This window comes from Phalacrocorax aristotelis, chromosome 5 (genome assembly GCF_949628215.1).
Source record: "Phalacrocorax aristotelis chromosome 5, bGulAri2.1, whole genome shotgun sequence".
In the NCBI taxonomy this organism is placed as follows: domain Eukaryota; kingdom Metazoa; phylum Chordata; class Aves; order Suliformes; family Phalacrocoracidae; genus Phalacrocorax; species Phalacrocorax aristotelis.
Window position 1 is genome coordinate 61326566 of NC_134280.1, and position 20747 is coordinate 61347312.

Below are 20747 nucleotides of genomic sequence, written 5' to 3' on the forward strand. Positions count from 1 at the left end.
TCTCATTTGTCCTGAGAAGGAAAATGGCTGTAATGTGTCATATTTATTTGTTTGTATAGTTGTGAAGAAGACCTCTCCAGAAAACCCCTCCTTGATGAGTAATTAAAAATTGACTAACACACTCATCCTTTTTGAAAACATCTTTGTAGCTCATTTCTGAATTTACTGAGCCTGACTTCAAACTAATTCAAGATTTAACAGCTACTTTTACTGCTGAGAATTGCCAGCAGCAGCCCTGGATAGACTCATTGGTTCATTCAGCAGGCAGAAATGTATAAACCCTTTCACAGCCTGTGCAAAGGTCTCTGTTCTCTTCAAAGCCATGGCAATGCAGGACACAAGTTTGCAGCTGGACCATACCACTGACTGTTGTTTAGAAGCTGCTGTTTTACATTGATTTTTGAAGTTCCAGCCTTTTGCCTGCTGGTATATATCCAAGTTGCTGCCTGCAATTTGTTGGAGAGCTGTCCATGGGATTATTGCACAGGAGGCCAAAAAATAAAAAAATTAAAAATTAGCCTGTCTGCTTGTGCCCATCCTGATAGTGTACAGCTTCTTCTGGGCACCAATACCCACCACTTTATAGATACATGAGTAGATGCATACACTTCCTAATGTTCACTTTTCTTCTTGGGTTTCCTTAGATGTCGTGACGTGACATGATGTGTAAACTTCAACTGCAGTGTCTTAAACGAAAAAGAATCCAAAGAGAACTCAGCAAATGGAAAAGGTGGGATTTTTCATGGTTTAGTTACTGATGTTGTTTTATTTGCAGGGGTATTTCAGCTTTACTGTGATTTCATTGGCCCCTGTTAACATACTAAACTTTATGTAGATCCATCCTGAGACTGACATAAGCCCAGCCTGATATGCTGATCAGCTCGTTATTTTAAGAAATACCATGTTGCTGTGTCTACTGGTTTGTACACCCTGACTGCAGGTGGCTGCATGCTGCTCGGTGCTGCTCTGCAGGGATACTCATAGTGGCTTTTAACAAGCTGTACATGAACTAGAACTGGTGTTGACTTCCAGATGGCTATTTTAAATGGCATGCATGCACCAAAGTGCATTCTACAAAGCTTTGAGTATATTACAGATGAGACAGACATAGGAAAATATTTTTCCCTTTCTTTCCTCCTTTTGAGCTGAATTTCAAGAAAATGGAGCTTAACTGTAACTGTTCATTATCCCTGAATATCTTCAATGTCTGGGAAGTCCAGTGGTGAGGTGTGAACCCTCCTCTGTACTCTGTACTAGCTGGTTTTGCTCTGGTAACATCACAAGCTGGTTTTGCATCAGGTTGGTTCCTGCAGTGGCAAACAAACATGGCCATCTCCAAATAAGAGGTAACAGTTTCATTACTACTTCTCATATGCTGTAATGAACCTACCAAACACATGGTTGCTCATGCGAAAAGTCTATGAATTAAAATGTTCGAGTCAGTGTGCTGAGATACAGCCTGTAAGTAGATGGTGACCCTCATCCAAAAACTAGACTCTGGTTTGGATCAGTTTGGATTCTGTTTTAACAACACACAGTTCACATCTTTTTGGGTACCTGCTGTAAGTGTATGTATGGGAAGTTAGATGTGTGAAATGCAAAAAGCATCGAGTGTTACAGCCTGGGGATAATGTTCTGCAGCATCTTAAAACCTGAGATGCCACTTGTCAGTGTGCAGAAAATCCAGTTATCTCATGATTATTTTCCTCATTGCACAGGCAAGGCTGGCAGAGTATGCTGGAGGAAGCAGCACAGCCTGCTTGCCCGAACATTATTGCCATTCCTGGTTGCCCACTGCTGGCCATTGCTGGAGGCAGAAGACGGGGGTAGATGGTTTTAGGATCTAATGGAGTGCAATTATTCTAAGGTGCTTGTGCTCATATGATTGCAAATGTGAAGATAAACTGTAATCCCTTTTTCTCTTTCACTTCTGTATAATGAATCATGGTTACTATTAATTTTCCTTTAAAGCTGTACACTGAAATTAACTGTAAAAAATGGAGTATATAAATCAGTAGATAGAGAGCTGAAGGTTGGTAATATTTACTCCAGTTACCCTATTAAAAACATATTTATTAGTAAGATTGTCATATTTTAAGATATGAAATAGGCTTGAGTGGGTTCTTTTTAAGTTTTTTATTTTACTTTTCTGCTTAATTTTTTAAGGTAGGTCAAATGGTCTAAATTCAGAGTAAATTTAGTTGATAAAAAACTAGATATGCAAGGTTGTATGTGTGTCTGTGCATATGCAATGTCGTGACTATGTTGTAGTTTCTCTGCTGTGGGTCTGGAAGCATATTCACCAGTATCTTCTTAGCCTTTGTTTTGCTTCCACTCTGATGTGTGGGACTGGCTGATGTGTCTGAGGGTCTAATCAGCCTGGCGGAAGAAGAATCTTTGAGGAGGTTTATGGAGTCATTTGTTCTCCTCCTTGTTCAAAGTAAACTTGGCTTCGGATTAGATTTTAATTTTGTTTGTTTTGGGGACTGAAAAATATTTTAGTTATTGTCTTAATAAAAGAGGGTGTTTTCGAGTGTTACAGTGGTGAATGTCAAAAGCATTATAATAATTAAACCCCAGACACTGAGACTCCATAATTTATATGGAGGTAAAATACACCTTGTTCACCAGGGTCCCTTCTGTAAACACATGTTTATTTTGATTGCAGAACAGCCTTTCTTCATACAGACTTAAGCAGTTCCACAGCCGCCTTTGTGAAAAAATTACTGTGCTGTTTCTGACTGGAAATAAATGTTTGTCTTAAGTAAATTTTGAAGTGGGTAACTGCAGGATTTCTTCCAGGCAATTGGCTTCTATTATATATAGAAGAATCACATGCTAATTTGTAATTTTTATATAAACATGTAGACTTCCAGCAGTCAGACTGTTCGCAATATGATTCCCACTTGCATTAAGACTCCTGCTGGTAAACAACCAGTTGAAAGGAAAAGCTTACGCAGTGCATTAGGACAAAAGTCTTCAGCCAACAGAAACAGCCTGTCTTAATTTCTTAAAAAATGCTGTTTGAAGAAAGACATTTATTTCCTTTGCTGGCATCAGTGTCAGACGTGCGTCTCACAAAATAAAACTTGTACAACACACATGAGCGATGGCATAGGGACAAGTTCACCTCCTTAAAGAAAAGGTCGTATGATTTAAAGCTAAAAGTGAACTCACTCCATGGATACAAATGCTCTCTTAGCTGAAGATGTTGCCATTGGCAGGATAAATGGGCAGTCTCTCAGCCAGAACGCCTGCTTTACTGGCAGTCTCCTCTGCCCCAGTGCGTTTGTCGCGTCTTTCAGTCTACTGTAGGGTTTGTATTTGTGCTGCATGCTGTGCTAATGAAGTTCTTAAAAATGCTTTGGTTAGGTTTGTAATCAGGGCGATTTAAAGATTCAAATCTTTAATCAGAAGGGAAGAACCCTTTAGAAAAGAGATATTAAGTGAAAAAGAACTTTTGGGCCATGACTTGTCATCTACTTTGAGCCAAGATAATCTGACAAGTTAGAACTGAAAGTGCTGGAGATTACTTCAATTCTTAGATTTTTTTTTCCCTTTCAGAAACAAAAATGAAGCATCTGTTTTGTGCTTTGTAAATGCACATACAGGGTGGCCTGGGTGGTAGCAAAAAGGCTGCAAATGGTATTTTCCCACATGGCCTGTCTCTTGGGTGCTTTTCCCACAGTCCAGTCCCTCATGGGTTCATTAAAAGGAAATTTCACTGTGTGAACCTACCAGAATTTCCTGGTTCCAGTTGATAACTCTGTTTTTACCAATTATTCCCCCTAAATTGCACCAATTCCAAAAGATAATCATGTATTTATTGTGTCTCCATTCTTGAAACCAAGTGGGCTGTTCTTAATCCAGTTTCATGTTGAATCTATTAATTTTAGTTAGCTCATGAGGAAAATTTCCAATAGGGTGTGATAAAAAGACTGAAAATCTACATAGATCAAAGAAAAAAAAATATATAAATGGCCTTTCTAAACTATGTGCTGGAAAGACCATAAGCTCTGTATTACTGACAGAGCTGATCTCTAACCTTTATAAAATTTGCCTTATGCTGTATGAGTAACTGTTTTGATCTTTTTTTATAATATATATTAGTAGAATATTCCCTTTTTTCCCTTATCATCAAAGAGATTTTAGTTTAGCTTTGTCTTCATGTATTGTGAGCTATCACCTTTACAAATAATGGGGAGATTTCTTCTGGTTTTTGGAGCTTACATTCCAAGGGTTCTCTTATACTCAGCTGTCCTACTTAAATCCTCCCAACCCACAAATGGGAAGAAAGAATATCTGAGGTATGCTGAAACAGTGACCTGTTCAAGGTCAAAAAAAAGAAAAGAAAAGAAAAAAAAAAGAACCTAGGCACCATGTCACTGCTGTGTGCTCCAACCATTATCTTTTCTTTTTCGTCAATGGAGTATGAAAAAAACCCCTCTCCTTGAACAGAAGGCAAAATCACAAATCATCTGTTCTTCCTGAAAATTTGTTCTCCCAGTTCTCTTAGCAGAATTTGAAGAAAACTTATTTCTGGAGTAAAAGCAAATTGACTGACCTGAAATGTCAATGCGCCTTCCATCAATGGATTTAAATAGTGAAATTATGCAGACACTTCTTAGTCTTTAGGCACTCAAATTAGTAAACGCTGGAAATGCCAGCAATAATACCAGTTCTTGTCCTGTTTACTTTCTGAGTTTGAAATCCTCTATAACCTTTGCTGAAACCTTTCAGAAAATTATTTGAAGCGATCTGAGTTTAGCTTCCATTTCCTCAGTGGTCATTCAGCATATATGTTTCCCTCTGCTCATTCCAGCCTGAGAAAACTGGTTCATTTATCATTCAGCAAAAGTCTGGAGATATGATCCAAATCCTTTTTCTTCATAGAGAAGTTTCATTTCTGCTGAGATATTAAATTTCAAGACCATTATGCTATATTTGTTCATAAAGAGAAGTAATCAACCCAAAAAAGATGGCTGCTACTTTACAGTAGTATTGCCATTTTACCAGAGGGACTCCCTCTTTTCCCCCTTTCTCTGGTAGGCATGGGCTTAATTAAGAGTCAGGAATTCAGGACTCTTTGGTCACGAAGTACTTTTCCTGGAAGTTTGCCATTTGTAAAATGGGGTTAATATTTCCCTATTCTATATAAGAAAAGAAGCAGGCAATATCATCTGAAATAACCATAAAGGTATTTGCTTCTTTTTATAATTACTTTTGTTCCAAATCTTAGCTAGACTAAGGTTATAATTTTTATAACAATATATATAATTTAAATATAAAATTTTGACATCTATTATACACCCTGATGTTCTCATAGACTAATGATAGAGCATTTCAAATTTCCATAGCAAGCTCCTAATTTTTTTATTACACTGTCCTCTGTTGCCTGGCATATGGCAGGGGAATAACATAGTGAATTTAAATAATGATCTGCTGGTCAGCTGCTGGAAAAATGAATTTTTGTGTCCAGCAGACAACTGCTTAGGGTCCCTATAACATTTTAATTTGGCTGAGGTGGTAAGACGAGAACCATGAAACAACGCCCATGACTGGCAAGCTCTGGCTTCTTTCTCCATCAATCTTCCACATCCAGTCATTGCCTTTTGCACAAAGCACCTGCTCTTTCAGCTTAGGTTTGGGTATTTTTTAAATCCCTGTATTTGTGAGAAAAACAGCTGTTGGTTTCAGATTTTTTTTTTTGTTTTAACGTTAATGGGGTGTCTTAGTGTTCTGTAAGCAGTCATCCCAAAAAACCCACTGTGCTTGGTAGGTAAACTGGAATTTGAAAGTGTATTTCTGTTCCTTCAGTATATCTGTAAAGAAGAAAACTGTGGAATATCTGAACTGCGTATGTTTGTGTTGCAGCTGTCATATAAGGATCCAGGAACAGGGAAGACTGTAGGGATATGTAGTTTATTTTATTATACCATCTGGTATAGTTGGAAGATGTATTGAAGCTGTGCAGTTTTCTGCCTTTTTGTCGCATCTAAGACCAAAAGAACAGTCCCCAGAACAAATAGGGTAACACCTAAAAACTGGAAGAAGATGCTTGCAGAGGAGTAGGAGGCTCTAGGTATTGCAGTCACACACATTCAGCCTGATACGCTATATGGCCTGTGTGCACGTGTGTGTGTGTGCTTATATGTAAGCAAAAGGATGCCCTCATGGTAGGAGGATTATGCTCTGAGACCCTACACCTGAAAAAAATCCCTTGCATGCCTCTTAAGTATGGAGACTAATGCTGCTACAGTTTTACTGGTCTTTAAATTAAGCATGTGCATGCGTTTGGAAACTGTGATCATTCAGCAGATATGTGTCCGCTGTGTATTTTTATTATTCTGAGGCAAAGCAGTGACAGACCACCACTAGTTTAATTTGAAAGCTATAGATTTAAAGAGGATAAGGTATTTTTGATGTCAATATATAATTTATATTTGCATCAAATTTGCCAGCTTTATTTCTCCTCTGTCCTTTTTATAACATAGTCTTCACAGCAATAATAAAATGAGAACACAGGCACATATGGTACAGATATAAAAGAAGAAATTGCAACAGAAATTTAGTATATAAACTGAGTTTATAACAGAAACTTGAGGAAAGTACAAACATCATAGTTCTATTTTTTTTACTGTAAGGTTGTTTTGTTGTCACTCTCCACAATTGCAATGGGAGTATTTGTTTTATTGTAATCACCTGATTATTAATGACATCACCACTGAGCAATTGTATTGCCAAATAAATAGTTCCCCTCATATAGAATTGCTCTAATGAATGCTTATCTTCCTTTCCATTCCAAAAAGGCTGGCCCTAATTTTCTATCAATTTTTTAAAAATTATGTTTACAATGTTATTGAAATATAAAATGTTTCATCAGAGAAAAAATATTATTAACGTCAGGACTAGTCATAGGATTAGGGCTAGGAAGCAGATATGAGGTGAAATCATATTTTTACTAAAAAAGAAAAAAGAGGGTTTTTTTGAGGCCGTTACTGAATGAAAGTAGGTTTTCCATTGTACACACTGCATGAATGCTTGATAACGTGATACGGAGGTGCCACCCTTATAAAGACAGATGCATATGCACAATGTCATTCATCAGACTGTTCTGATAACAGTCAAAGGGCAGTTTATCGGTCACTGCACAGGAATTAAATTTTTGTGGGATTACAACCTTAATATTTCTGTCTCTCAGATCCCCCATCAGCAAAATGGGAAAAGTGTGTTTTACCTTTTATCTTCATTAGCTGGGGTGTGAGCTTGTTCACAGAGCAGTTGGAGTCCTCAGAGATCAGTCACATCACCCAAAAAAAACCCCCCAAAACTAAAACAAAACCACCCAACAAAAAGCAAACACACACACCCCCACCCCAACCCCCATCCAAACAAAAAAACCCCCCATAGCTTAAATGGCATTATTTTCTGCCCTGACCCCACCTCCTGGAGCTCCCATCTGATTTTCCAGGGGCACGCATGGCTGCCAAAGCCAGCTCCATGTCAGTGTGCGTACTTCTAATGATGAGACTGATCTCACTGGAACTGATGCAAGTGCTTTAGGGCTTTTCAGAATGATCACTAGAAAATGTTTAAAATTTTGATAAATCTGTTTGGCATTAAAGTATCATAAATACTTCTGTAGATACTTTGTTACCTTGATGTTCTTCATGAAATATTTTACGTCAGTGCATTTGTTCAGGTTCAAATTTTTCGTTAATGAAAAAACACTGTGATATTTTTTAATGTTCCTGAAGCTACAGAAACATTAATTATTGTTTTCTGTTAAGAGTTAAGAAGTTTATATCAAGCTGCTAACATACTTCACATTTGTACATTTGTGCAAATATATTGCTATGCGCTGCTCTTCCCTCCAATTCTTTTCCTAACTCATTGGTCTAGATAGTAAGCTCTTGGAGGAGTGTAACTTCCTTCCAGCTATGTGTTTGTGCTTAAAAGTAAAAAAACCTCCTGGTCTTGTTTGGGGATAATATTTTATTCAGTAAAATGATGTATATGTACTGGAGAGAAGAACAATTTGGTGCTAAGCCCACAGGCGTGTGTTTAGCCTGGGGAAGTTGTTCAAAGGGTGCTTTTCACAGGCTCTGCAGATCTTGGTCTGCTTAGTGTGGTGGGAGGCCATCGTGTTCATTCTTTCATTTTAAGAAAGCTGATTTATGAATCACTGCTCTCTGAAATCAGCTTCTCATTAACACTGTGTGCAGATGGAGCTGCTGTTATTTACCCACTATATTGTCTTATAAATAATAAAAATTATATAGAGATTATGTATAGATTAGATGTGTTTCCGCACAGCAATATGAATATTGACTCTGGAAAGCTCTTTCTGCCAGACCAGAAACACGCAATTTCATTGCAGCCTCAGAGGTAAATACTGGTATTTGAGCAGTGCTCAGAAGGCATAATTAAGTGTTTTAGTGACTCCGTGCTTCATTGGTGTGGGTTCAACAATTACTGTTGATTTCTGATCATGAAGAAGAAAGCTTTTTCCCCTTCAGAAAATATTTACTGTTTAAAATGTGGGAATCTTACGGCACCAAAGACTTAAGTGATAGGTTTCCATTTATACGGTATTCTTTCACTTACGAAAGCTCGAATTACAATGAAATTTTGATTGAGCTAAATTCTGCTGTCTTAAATATCTGTCAAAACATGGCAGGTAACATTATGCAGGTGGAATCTATATTTCCTAAGGTAGAAAAAAACAACCCCAAAACAGTTTCCATCCTCCACCTAGAGGGAATGCAGGGTGGGAAGCAAAGCAGAAAGAGTGAGTGAAAGGGACATTAATGTAGGAGATAGGATTTTTATTACTGCATTACATTAAACATAATATGTTATTGCATACGTAACTAAATCTGGCACAGGAAAATGTACCAGACAGCTTGGAAAACAGAAGAACAGAAAGTTTGTCTTTATTTACAGTGTAAGATCCTGATCTTTTTGGAGTGCTTTTACCCTTCAGCTGAATCCAGTTAGGCACAGAAACCACGGGGAATGGAAAAGGAAGGCTAATAGAATAAAGTAGAAAAGGGTCGAAGGCAAGAACAGGTTAAATGTAAGAAGAGATTCAGTGATGAGCTGGGCAGAGGGATGCAGGCAGGCAAACAGGCTCATGCAAAAGGGCATCTCTGGTGGCTCTGTGACCTTTGGCAGATCACTTCTCTTTCCTGGGCAGCTTCAGCTACAGCTGGGGATTTTAGAACAGGAAATTAACTGGTGTGGTGTAAGTCTGTTCCTCTCCTATTATCTCAAGACTGAGGCCTGGATTTATCCCAGCTAACTTTACACACTCAATTGAAAAGAGCTAACTTAGACACCTTTTGCAGAGCCCTGTGCAAGGAACAGGAAGATCCAAATCACACCCTGAAGGGTCCTGTCTTTCCTGGTTGACTGTTCATACAGCCTTTGACTTCTAAGGTAGGTAGCTTTTGGTGCCTGGGGCTAAGTAAGATGAATGTGGGTCTGAAAGCTTTGTACTTTCAGCAACAAGAGAGAAAATACTGGTGAGTGGAAGAGCTTTGTGCGGCCCTTATTCCCTAGTGTAGAATCAGAAACACATACGTTGGGCTTGAGGTACCGTGTGTAGTGTGGGCTCATCCTTGTGTCAAAGGTGTGCGTTTACAGTGTAGTACCTCTGATACAGGTTCACTTCACAGAGCATGGGATCTGAGGGCAATAAATGTCCTGTTCACATGTTTGTCAAGATAGCAACAGCTGAAGAGCATCTCAAAAAGAAAAGTTCTTTTATTTTTCTGATTGAAAGGCACAGATATGAAAGGTCTTGTATAGCTACTGTATTAGCCTGCCCTTTTTATTCTCAAACAATGTCTCTGTTCTACACAGAGTAATAATATACCCCTATTGAGGTCAGAATTTGATTCTTAAACTCATTATGCAAGATGATGTGTATAAGGAGAGAGAGGGTGATCTTAAATCATAAATACAGGAGAATTATGTCAATATTTCAGAAGTGTTTCAGATAGAAAATTATATTATGATATAAAAAAAGAAAAACTTTGATTCCTCTAAGTTGTAGTGGGAATGCCTTTTGGCTGGGGCTCTGGGGGGCAGGGTGCCACGCATAATGCTGACTTCCAGCCAGCATCTTAAATCAGCCCAGGAGCCATGGTGAACACTATTTTTTGAGAGTAGTTTTTTCTCTCCAGATTAAGGGTTTCAAAAAAAACAAGCATGTGTGCACATGAATTGCACTTCTCTTGCTGTTTTCATTTCCTTGAACCCAACTATTACAAATATTTTTCAGTCTTTGTATCTTCAGCTAACTAGCTTTTCTAAAGACTTCCTTACTCTATTGTTTCAGGAAAAAACCCCCAAACCCTACTTTTTGTCAGCTCTAGTCAGCTACTCAAGAAAAGTACAGAAGCTTCCATTGCTAATGTCTGTTTAACATAATTTATTTGTAGGCCCTTCATAGATTTCCAGTGGTCATTAATGTTTGGTTGTGTAGCCAGGTTGCATTTCATATCAATGAGCTTCTTGTCTGTTGCTGCAGTCAGCGTGCTGCTGGAGGTGTGGATGCTTTCCTTAAAGACAGTCTGACTGATACAGAAGTTGGTTAAATCCTATTGTGAAAAGCACTCATTAGAATAAAACCACAACCTGCTATGAGGGTGGTATTTACATTCTTTATAAAACTTCACTTGGCTGAAACTTTGTTTGCTAGATCCTAAAAAGTGTTGTGCATCCTCATGAGGGCAAGATTTGGTGTAACAACTGATGCGAATACTGTTACTGCATTTAAATAATCAGTATGAAAACACTGTGTGGGCATCATGAAAACTTTCTGTGTACATCAGGCTGGTAGCAGAAACAAAATCATGATTGATTTACAGACAGAAAGAAAAAACCCCAAAACTAAAAACAAACAAACCAACCCCAAAAAAACCCCACCAGGCCCTGAGGCAATGATATGAGAATATTTTAACAGCCCTAGACCCCACAGGGGATTATAACTAGGGGGCATAGTCCTTTTTTTTCTCCTCTGATCAATAGCTGCTCTGTGTTCCTCAGGCCTCCTTGCCAGATAACCTCCTTTGTGGGAAGACAGAGCTCGCTCTTCAGCCCCAATCTGCCTCCCAAGGTCATGCACACAAAGCACCATGAGAATAAGCTGGATAAAAGGGCTGGATGAGTGATTGTGTGCCACAAGGGGCCGAAGAGTCTGTGAACTGACTTTCTTTATTCTAAAAATACCTCTGTTATATGTAATCTTGCCTGTGGTACTCATAAGGCCAATATGTATGTATGCTGAACCCATTTAATGAAAAACAGACGGCTGGATTTCTAACAAATATTTTTTCCAGAACAGATTATTTCCTACTGGTTCATGACCTGAAGGGTGCAGTATCTTCACGATAAGTACAATTTTACTTCTGATGAATACACAGCATATAATGATTTTAAAATGTTGGACAGCAGATAAGAGTTATTTCTGCCTCCCATGTTTTCTATAGAAGGTATTATATTTAACACTGCCTATCCTCAAAACCCTCAGCTAGTACCTCATGAACCTTCCTTACACGACATTACAGCATACTTTTTCAAAGCCAGTCAACCTCTGAAGGTTTAGGTGATGCCAGGATTATGAATGTTCATACCACAGCAGAGAGGGATTTCCACCTCCGCTTTCTCAGTTTGGCAGAAGTATTCCCTAATTCGCTTGGTGTGATGAAAGCTGCCTCATCTCTTTTTCAGTCTTCTGAAACCAATGTCTGGTAAAAACTGCAAAGCATGTTCTGGAGCTTGAGATTTGGTGCTGATATGGGCCTGTTGTTTTGAAATTATTTTCCATTTATGCAACTGTAATTCTTGTTATATTGGTCAGTATTTCTGTGGTGCCCAAGCATTCCACAAATGCTGTGCCAAACGGCAATCGTGAGAGGGCCATGTTGTTCTTCGTGAGTTCAGCCTCATGTGCAGCAGGTCACATGCTGGGAGGTCTTTTAGCATATAGAACATCTGATTTTTTTTAGACTGAATATATACGGATTTATTGCATCTCAGTAGTGATAAAGACAGCTAAAATCCCTGGCTGTCTGAAATTGCACCTTATTTCTACTAGGGATGGAGAATTTAATGAAATTGTTTAGCAGATGAAGCATTAGAGAGATCCCTTTAGATAAAATGAATGGCTTTAACTAATACTGTTCCTCTGAGATGGAAGGGAACAAGTATATTGAAAGGCATCATGTTTAATCTCATCATTGTAATGTACTAAAGGCTTTCATTAGTTATTAGGTGAAGCTATTTGAGTGGAAAATATGTACATAACAGATGAATATTTCAGACAAGTATGTTATTTAGTTTTTGAGAGGACACTGTTACTTATGATCCTGACCAGAATGATGGATGCACTCAAAAGGGTTAAGCTGAAGCCACTGTTATATGAATCACCTACCAAAATCCAATTGCACTGGAAACAGAGGAAATGTGTAGAACGTGAGAATTACTGTGCACTTGAAAATATTAATATAATCTTACAAGCATGCTTTTCTGTAGCACCGTAAGAGCCGTTCCAGTGTTAGAGAAAAAATATAACTTCCTTTGAACAGTTGGGAAAACATGACAGAGTATTTGGGTGTTTTTTGAAAGCTACAAAATCTACTTTTTGGATTTAGCAAATGTGAAATTTCTGCCATTATTTTTACACTAGTAAAAGTACTAGTAAAAGTAAAAGCACTACCTGTGTCTGCATCTCCTGTCGGTGATAAATACGAGATGTTGACTAGAGGCAACAGAGAATAAATATGAGCCATATAGGAGGGCAGGATGAACAAGCCCACAGCTGAGCTCAGCATATGTAACTGGCAGCATACACAAACCCTGTCTGCATGGTGATGGATGCAGATTATTAACGCAAGCCGTTAGTAGAAGCTGCCATGGTTGATTAATTTAATAACAGACTGAACAAAACATATGGGAGTGTATGTGAAGATAGGTGCTTTGGCAGAGGCTGTGTATAGATACTATGGCTCTGACAGTCTGAAAGCTATTAATGCATTGATAGGTTAAACTGATCTGTGGAGCAGGATGAGGAATACATCAGGACCATCCTTATAGGACAAACAGCACCAGAACATATATAATGAAGCTGTGATTCAGTTTCTGCTATTTTCCAATGTTTTTAATATGCTTTTCTACTGATACAAAAAAAAAAAATTTTATAGGTTTGTATATTCCTTTTTGCATAATCCTTTCCTTCTCTTCTCCTGCCTTTGCAGCATTTGACTTCTTTGCAACAGTAGACAATATTGCTGTGGGCAATGGAAAGGAAGGTAGATGGACCCGCTCTTACCTGAATATGTCAGGAGTCATATGGATAGAACCAGATCTTATCTAGGATTTAAGACATCAGAAGAATATCTTACCTGCCACACCTGACCACATCCTTTTATTGGAGAGAGCTATGAGCTTTTTCTTCAGTGGTTCCCCACTATCTCCTTTTGGATTATACCGTCTCCATGCTGACACTGTTCTGTGAAAACAATTCTCCCTTCTGCCAACTCTTTTTCTAGAGAAGCATAAGTTGTGGTTCTGTTTTTAAGGCACTTAAGCTTTGCACTTAAACTTGTGTTGCGTTTGAAGACTACAAGGTTATTCTCTCCTCATTTAAAGCCCTTTCCCCTCTGATCACATCACCGGGTGGAGTAAAAGCTCTTGTCTTGCATAAAAACCAATTTTGTTTCATTGATGACACAAGCACCGTATTTTCCGTGGTTTGATTATTGCATGACATCCCACCAGGACAGCTTAAAAATTTTGCCTAATAGGTGTAGACTGATGTTAGACGTGGCAAGTCAGGCCCAAGGAGCATGCAGTATGCCTGAAACACTGCCTTTTTGTTATGGTTCCATCACCTAAAAGACAAACAACTCCACCACCTCCTTCCACAGAGTCACCTCTCCAGTGCTTCCTATGATGGATGAGTTTCTTCTTTCTAATTCACATTTTCTTTGGAATGATTGATTTTGTAGTATTTTACTATTAAGTTATTCATGTTTGCTCACAGTTTAACGTGATTGTAATATATACAGGGCCCAAATATAGACTGAACAAAGGTGGCAAAAGACATGAATGGATGGGGTGCATCAGTTATGTAATTCCTAGTATCAGCTAACATGATGTAGCGACCCTTTTCTGGTTTTATTCTGAGGAAAAAGGAGAATATTGTTGCAGAGATTCCCTGGGGTTTTTTAAATGAAGATGCAGTTTTTGCCCTGCGCTTTGTGGCTCTGGGACATGAGGCAAGGATAAACAGTTTAACCATAGCACAAGGGGAAAGTATTTCTATTGCCTTGGAGTGATCCAAATGAAAACAGGATTCCTGAAATGGCAGGCAAAAAAAGCTCTGCTTGATCCACTGAGGAATTAGAGCCTTTGTCAGGATTTATGAGGCTTTACATGATTCCTCCTTTTACTATTTGCTTACACAGTTTTTTATGTGAGCAGTAGTTTGGATTTACAACTCATGAAAAAGTTATATGATATTTTAATATTTTTTTTTAAAGAATGCTGTTGAACAGATTGATCCTTGCTATTTTTCCATTGGAGTCAGTGGAGTTATGCCATGAATAAACCGAGGCCAAAACTTTCCTTTAACTCATTGGGATGTTACAGGTAAGGAGCCTGTAAACTATCAAACAAACAAACAAAAAAGATCAAGTGTTCAACATTGACAATAAAACGTCCTGTGGAGGGAAAAAAAAATATACGAGCAATACGCTCTCCTGGCCTACCTTCTCTCTGAAATAAAATCCAAAGAAATAGCCCCTCCCTGCCAAAACCCCAGTATATACAAATTGAAGGGTATATTATGAAAATCCCTCTTACTACTAGTTTTTTATTCAATTAATTGGATTAGAATCTGAATATCATTTTAGAGACTTAATTGCAAACCTCTTAAACTTCATTGCCAACCCTTCTGGGCCCAGGTTTAATTCTGGAAACCTCTTCTGTATCCAGGGGCAAACAAGTGGAAGGGGGCAAACGGCAATAGGCTGGGATTTTTGGCATGACCTGGTTGCATGAATAGTAGCAGAGGCACATGAATCCCATTCAGAAAAACAGGCAACAAAAGCGGTTTCTACCAGTGCTAGCTACAGAAAGATATGGCTCTGCTCTCCATGGTTTGTATGACTATGACTTCTTAAAGTGGGTGGCTTACCTGGGAGGTGAAGTTAGATGCATACAAAAGATGTTGTTCAACACATCCTCAAAGATGACACTTCTGAGGTGGAAAGCCATCTAAGCTTAGCATTTCATTCCTGAGGGCACTGATATTATAGTGGTAAAATACTGTATAGATGCAGCTGGATTTCATACAGGAAAAAGCAGAGGTCCCAAATCAACACTTATTAATCAGTATAATGGTTATTGATCTGAGGGCTTTCCTGTCCTGTCGACTGTAGAGACATAGAGCTACTGCTAAGCATCATAAGGCTGTTAGTTTTTCAACTGTTGCATAAAATAATGAGCCTGGGAAAGACAAGTAGCATTAATAATATGTGCAAAAATAATATTGACCCCTTGGGATAGAAAGAGGAACAGACTAACCCTCTTGCATTTGCCTGGATTTTTACTGGCTTTCATGTGATCTAGGCACCATTTGTTGAAGGGGTTTCCAAAAGCATATTAGCATAGGTCCCTTGAATGGGACCTAATTCCACATACCCTCCCTCCCCTCCACCCCCCACCCCCCATTTCTTTTTTGTAGCTACTAAAACTACTCATGATATAGAAGCAGTTTATAGTAAACCATATTGTTGCCTTTAAAACTGTTAGGTCTGTGTGAGATCAGCAAGGCTTGGGCACTTTTGTTTTTCTGTTTGTGTGCAAAGTAAAACCAACACTGTATGAAGCGCTCACCCAACGTAACTAAAAAAAGGATCTCTAGACAAATAAGGCAGATCTGTGAATAACAGTTCAGGTTTTAAAAACTTTTGAAAATATCTGAGTCATCGTCGGTTTTGCCTGTCAAATTACTGGCACATGGAGGATGATAATGATTATATTTATTATGCATTTACTCTGCTTTCTGCAGCTGTTTAATTTGTTTTGTCACTTCTTTGGCTTTTGTTACATTTTATCTCTTTTATTGTTTCTTTCCAACTTCATGGCCAGCTAAAACATTAAATTATTACCGTGGAGATCTAGCACAGATGGTTCAAATCCTGGGCCCAGCACATGGCTGGAAGGCATGTAGAGAGGGCTGAGATGAGGAAGCCTCGCTCTCAGGCGACAGAGCATTTGCTAAGCCGCTCCATGGAAGCTTCTTCCTCCATCTGGCTTTATGTAGTCCCAGTCCTTTTCCTCAGTCCTGGAGAGAGCAGGATAGGAAGCTGAGCCTCCTCGGCTGTGTCTTTCCTTCTTGGATATGCTGCCTCTTCGCTTATGCCAGTACAATGTGCAATGTCTTTCCCACCCTTATACAAGGGAACTTCATCAGTTCTGACGAGAAGAACCTCTTAATGTCAGGGGAAGGAATGGGGACTGTATTTCTGTATGTTTTACTATCAAATGCTTGTGAATAAAGCTTGCAGGTTCTGCCCTCTGGCAGAGGAAGGTACCTGTGCATTTAGATACCACTTTTTCTAGCACATACAAGGCAAGGTCCATTCAAGGCTGCAAGGAGAACTGTACATGGGGCACTTGTGTTTCATAAAATAAATTTGTGTTTTATGATGTGGATTTAAAAACCCCCAACCTTCACATAATTTAATTTAAAATCAGAGGATTCATACTGCTTTTTTGTACTGGCAAGGTTGTTTATTTTGTGAAGCAAGCCACTGAAATAGAGTCCTGTTGAGGAGGGGAGGAGAGATGTTTGCTTTTTTGCTGCAATTTTGCCTGCTGTTCTTGGTTATTATCTGCAAAGTTGTGAAATTCATTTAAATCATTTTAGTCATCTCTTGGCTGCAGGAAATGTGTAACTAGGAGATATAAAGAATTACGAATTTGTTGAAGAGTTAGGTATCAGCCATGTGAATGTTATGTTTTTACACAATATCTGCTGGCTTTATTGCAGCCAGAGATGCACTTGGTTTTAGAGGGCTCCCAGAGGAGATCGCTTAATATGTCTTTGAATATTAAATCAAAGAATGCAAGAGGGTACTGAGGAGTTTCTAAAAAAGCAAAGCGGGTCCAAGAAATTATTTTCAAATTTAATTTTTCTTTGACACATTCAAATCTTGTTGAAATCACTGGGCAGTTTGTCTTCCATAGACTCATGTGGGAAATGTACTGAACTAGGTTCTGAGCGTATTCCCAAATTTTGCCTGAGAAAACACCAAAATTACCTTGAAAGCACCCATCCATTATTTATCTTGGTAAGATTTCTGAGGAAATATTGTTTTCCCAGTTCTGAACAGTAGAGTCCTTTATTTTAAAATGTATTTTTGGAGGACAGGGTAGGTGTAGGATTGTCTGCTCACTGCGTGGCTGAGGTAGCTGCAGTTATAAAATGCCAATACGTGGCACGATCTTTTGCCAGTTAAGCTGTTTGGAAAAAATTAACAGGAAATGTCAGGAAAAACAAATGAAGAAAAATGCAGCTGTGCATAAAATTATAATGTCTCAGAATTTAAATACAAAAAATACTGCTCCTGTCCTTGCATTGTTCAAATGCTGTTGTTGTTACAGATGCTGGAGTAAATGAAGCAAACAGCTATGGGTGTTTGTTAATATCTAAGTTATATTTAGTGTTTATGTAACTCTTATTCTGCCTGTTGGCTGTTCTCTACCGCGTGTCTGTTGAAGACATAACAAAGTGTCCTGCAACAGTTTTCAGTGTAAAACTATTTGTACTGCCTGCAGTTTGCCTCTGTCCCAGTGCAGTAACATGCAGCCCCTCAGTTTTCACTTTCATTTTAAGCCAGAGGGGTACCCTGAGCACTGTTTGATCCCACAAATAGTTGCACTGGCACAGCTGGGAGTATGGACCAGTAGTTAGCCAAAAACAAGCAGTGGAGGAAGGCACTTTTCACTTTTTTTAGGCCATTAAGCTTTTTTAGCTACCCATTATTTCATGGTATGAAACAACCACCCTAGGAAACTATCTCATAATCATGTTAATCATTAATGATATTCACAAATGAAGTCCTTGTCGTGTATAATCCCATTTAAAGGGCAGACACAGATCTTGAGCAGCTAGGAGCCTTCTGCTGGCCTCCTATGTCTAGAGGAACTGCAGCACAGACAGCAGCTGAAAGAGATCACAGACTGGTTCACATACGGCAGTAAATCAGTCAACAATGATTCAGTCAATAACCTTTTGAGAAAATACTATGGGACAAAAATACACAGTTTGAGTAAATGGCATTGCATAAATATCCACTATCCATACATTACACAGGTTTACCAGCTGGCGCTTGGAGGACTGCAGCTGAAATTAGTCTGAACTGTAGACAATGGATTCTGTTCTTTTGGTTGGATAATAATAAAATGGGAAAAATCTCCTTTAATGGTAAGCATATGTTCAGAGTTGTACATGTAAAAAGTATATATCTGGAAAGCATTAAATCAGAAGCACTCTGAAAGTATATGATTGTCAAAGAGCAAGTCTGAAATGTGAACTTCCAGCAACTTTTCTCTTAATACTGAGAACATTTTTCCTCTTTTGTTCTTCTTTCCCTTTTGGTGGTTTTTAATGCTTCCATGAATTCCAGATGAAGTCTGCTTAAGTGGTGGACAAGTGTAACTTATCAGGAGACAAATGGGGAATAGCACAATCATTAATCACCAAGCGAAACCCTGGGCATGGAGTCAAAGTGCATTGTCTGCCAAACAGTTTTTCTACAGATTACTTGATAACAATATTAAGATTGATCACACAGTACTGATCTTTTAGGTGATGTGAGCTGACCTACTTTTAAAGGGGGGTTAATTTGCAATTTTGCTATAGCAAATAGAGATGTTGGCTTGTGTAATGTAATTTACTAATAGGATTCAAAACACGCACAATCTTAAGCCTATTTTGGGAAGAAAGTATGATCAATTCACTTAGTCCTCTTTTCTACAGGAAGAATCGTTTTTTGCAGAGATCAGGTTTTCAGACATTGTTATTACTACACTGAAGAAACAAATAGTGAATAAGAAAGGTGTAAAGACCCATTACACTAAACAACATACTATAGAAGAATGTCTGATCTAACCCACCCCTCAATCTAAATGGGAAAAAAAGTGGAGAAGAAATTGTTATCAATCCTTCTTTACGTGTGAAGGGGGTGGAGGCATAGAGAGCTGGTCCCACAAAGTAGTTTTGGCTCTGCAGCCCAACTTTTGTCTCGTTTGTCCTCCTAGAATGCGTGGGGAGATCTGGGCATCAAAGCACTGTAGTCTGAAGTAAGTGACTCCCTGGGGCACACCATGCAGGTAATAGCCATGCGATGACCTTGTGTTTCTCTGCTGACCTGTCTGCTGTGTGTCACAAGCACACTTGCAGCTGAGCATCTTTTCACAGTTGTGCTTCTTTGTCGTCGTGTGCTCAGGGCATGTTTTCTGAGTTACAGCAGATCTGCCCGAACAAGAAGTGCAGAGCAGCTCCGGTGACAGTAGCAAGGGTCAGCCATGACTCCAGGTGACCAGACAAGCCTGCCACCACAAGGCCAGCATGGTTCAAGAGCAGCCACAGTCACAGCAAAGCTCAGGCAAGGACCCAGGGCAAGGGCTGAGCTTGCATGTGGTTCCCTGGCCAGCGAGCTCTCGGGTACTTGTCGGGGTGGGTACACCTGGGAGCCCCACGGGAGGTTCATCAGAGCAATTAGAACCTGTTGCTGTACACTGAGGGTCGTTATAAAGCTGTCTAGTGTATCCATACGTGGTTCTTTGTGCAGACAGAAAGATGAGTGTCTTTCTTTCACTAACAATAAGAGGACATCCTTCCTGCCAAATCATAAGTCCCCACTACAATGCATGGTGGGTTGTAAAAATTAACCGGGGGCAAAGCAGTACATGTTCTCTTAAATGAATTATTGAAATAGCTGAACAATTTTAGCATATGTTAAATCAGAAACATGATACAGAGAATTTTGTATTAAGACTCAAAATATGTGATTAAAAACTAGACTTTTTAAGAAGGTAAGTGTTAAGAGGAAGATGTTGATGTTAATTTATAGTAGTCATAGCAACCTATTTCTTGCTTTTGTAACATTCTGGTCTATCAGGATTTGAGGGGAAGGAAGAAGGGAACAGGTTTTGTTGTTTCATAAGCAAAGTTTGCTCTGCTGAGATTGTGCTTTGTTCTAGCTTTTCTGTGGCCATATCACCCAGTATCCAGTTACTTTAATATAACCACCTCATGCCAGCAGGGGTAGCTCAGGAAAGGCAATAGACCTAAAGGAGCAGTTTGAAAATTTGGAGTTGAGCAATCAGTTCCCTGCTGTTATTTGTGGGAACAATTCTGAAGGGCCTGACTTCCAAAACATTCACGAGACATGTCAGATGCCTAAATTGTGGTTGCAGATATGTTCTGTGGGCAATGTACCTAAAGCTTAAGTATAGCAATGCTGATGATTTTAACAGTTGAAGTTCTTTTTTGGATCTATGCCAAAGTGATTTTGCTCCAAAGTACTGTCTTAATAAAAAGAGAGATCTTGCTCTCAAAAGAAGGTGATTTTTTCTTTTTTTAGAGAGCGCACGGAGTCTCTTCTGAGTTGGACCTCTGTTCAGTTGGTGCCTGAAGAACTGACCTGACTTTCTAAAGCCCC

The 20747-nt window shown here is 38.9% G+C and overlaps 1 long non-coding RNA gene across 1 annotated transcript in view; it reads left to right on the plus strand.

Annotated features, from left to right (window-relative positions):
• Positions 1 to 20747, plus strand: part of LOC142057929 (uncharacterized) — a 363120-nt gene that overhangs the window by 252179 nt on the left and 90194 nt on the right. The window contains exon 7 of the long non-coding RNA XR_012660809.1: positions 645 to 730. This is a non-coding gene — a long non-coding RNA (uncharacterized LOC142057929). The remainder of the gene's footprint in view (positions 1 to 644; positions 731 to 20747) is intronic.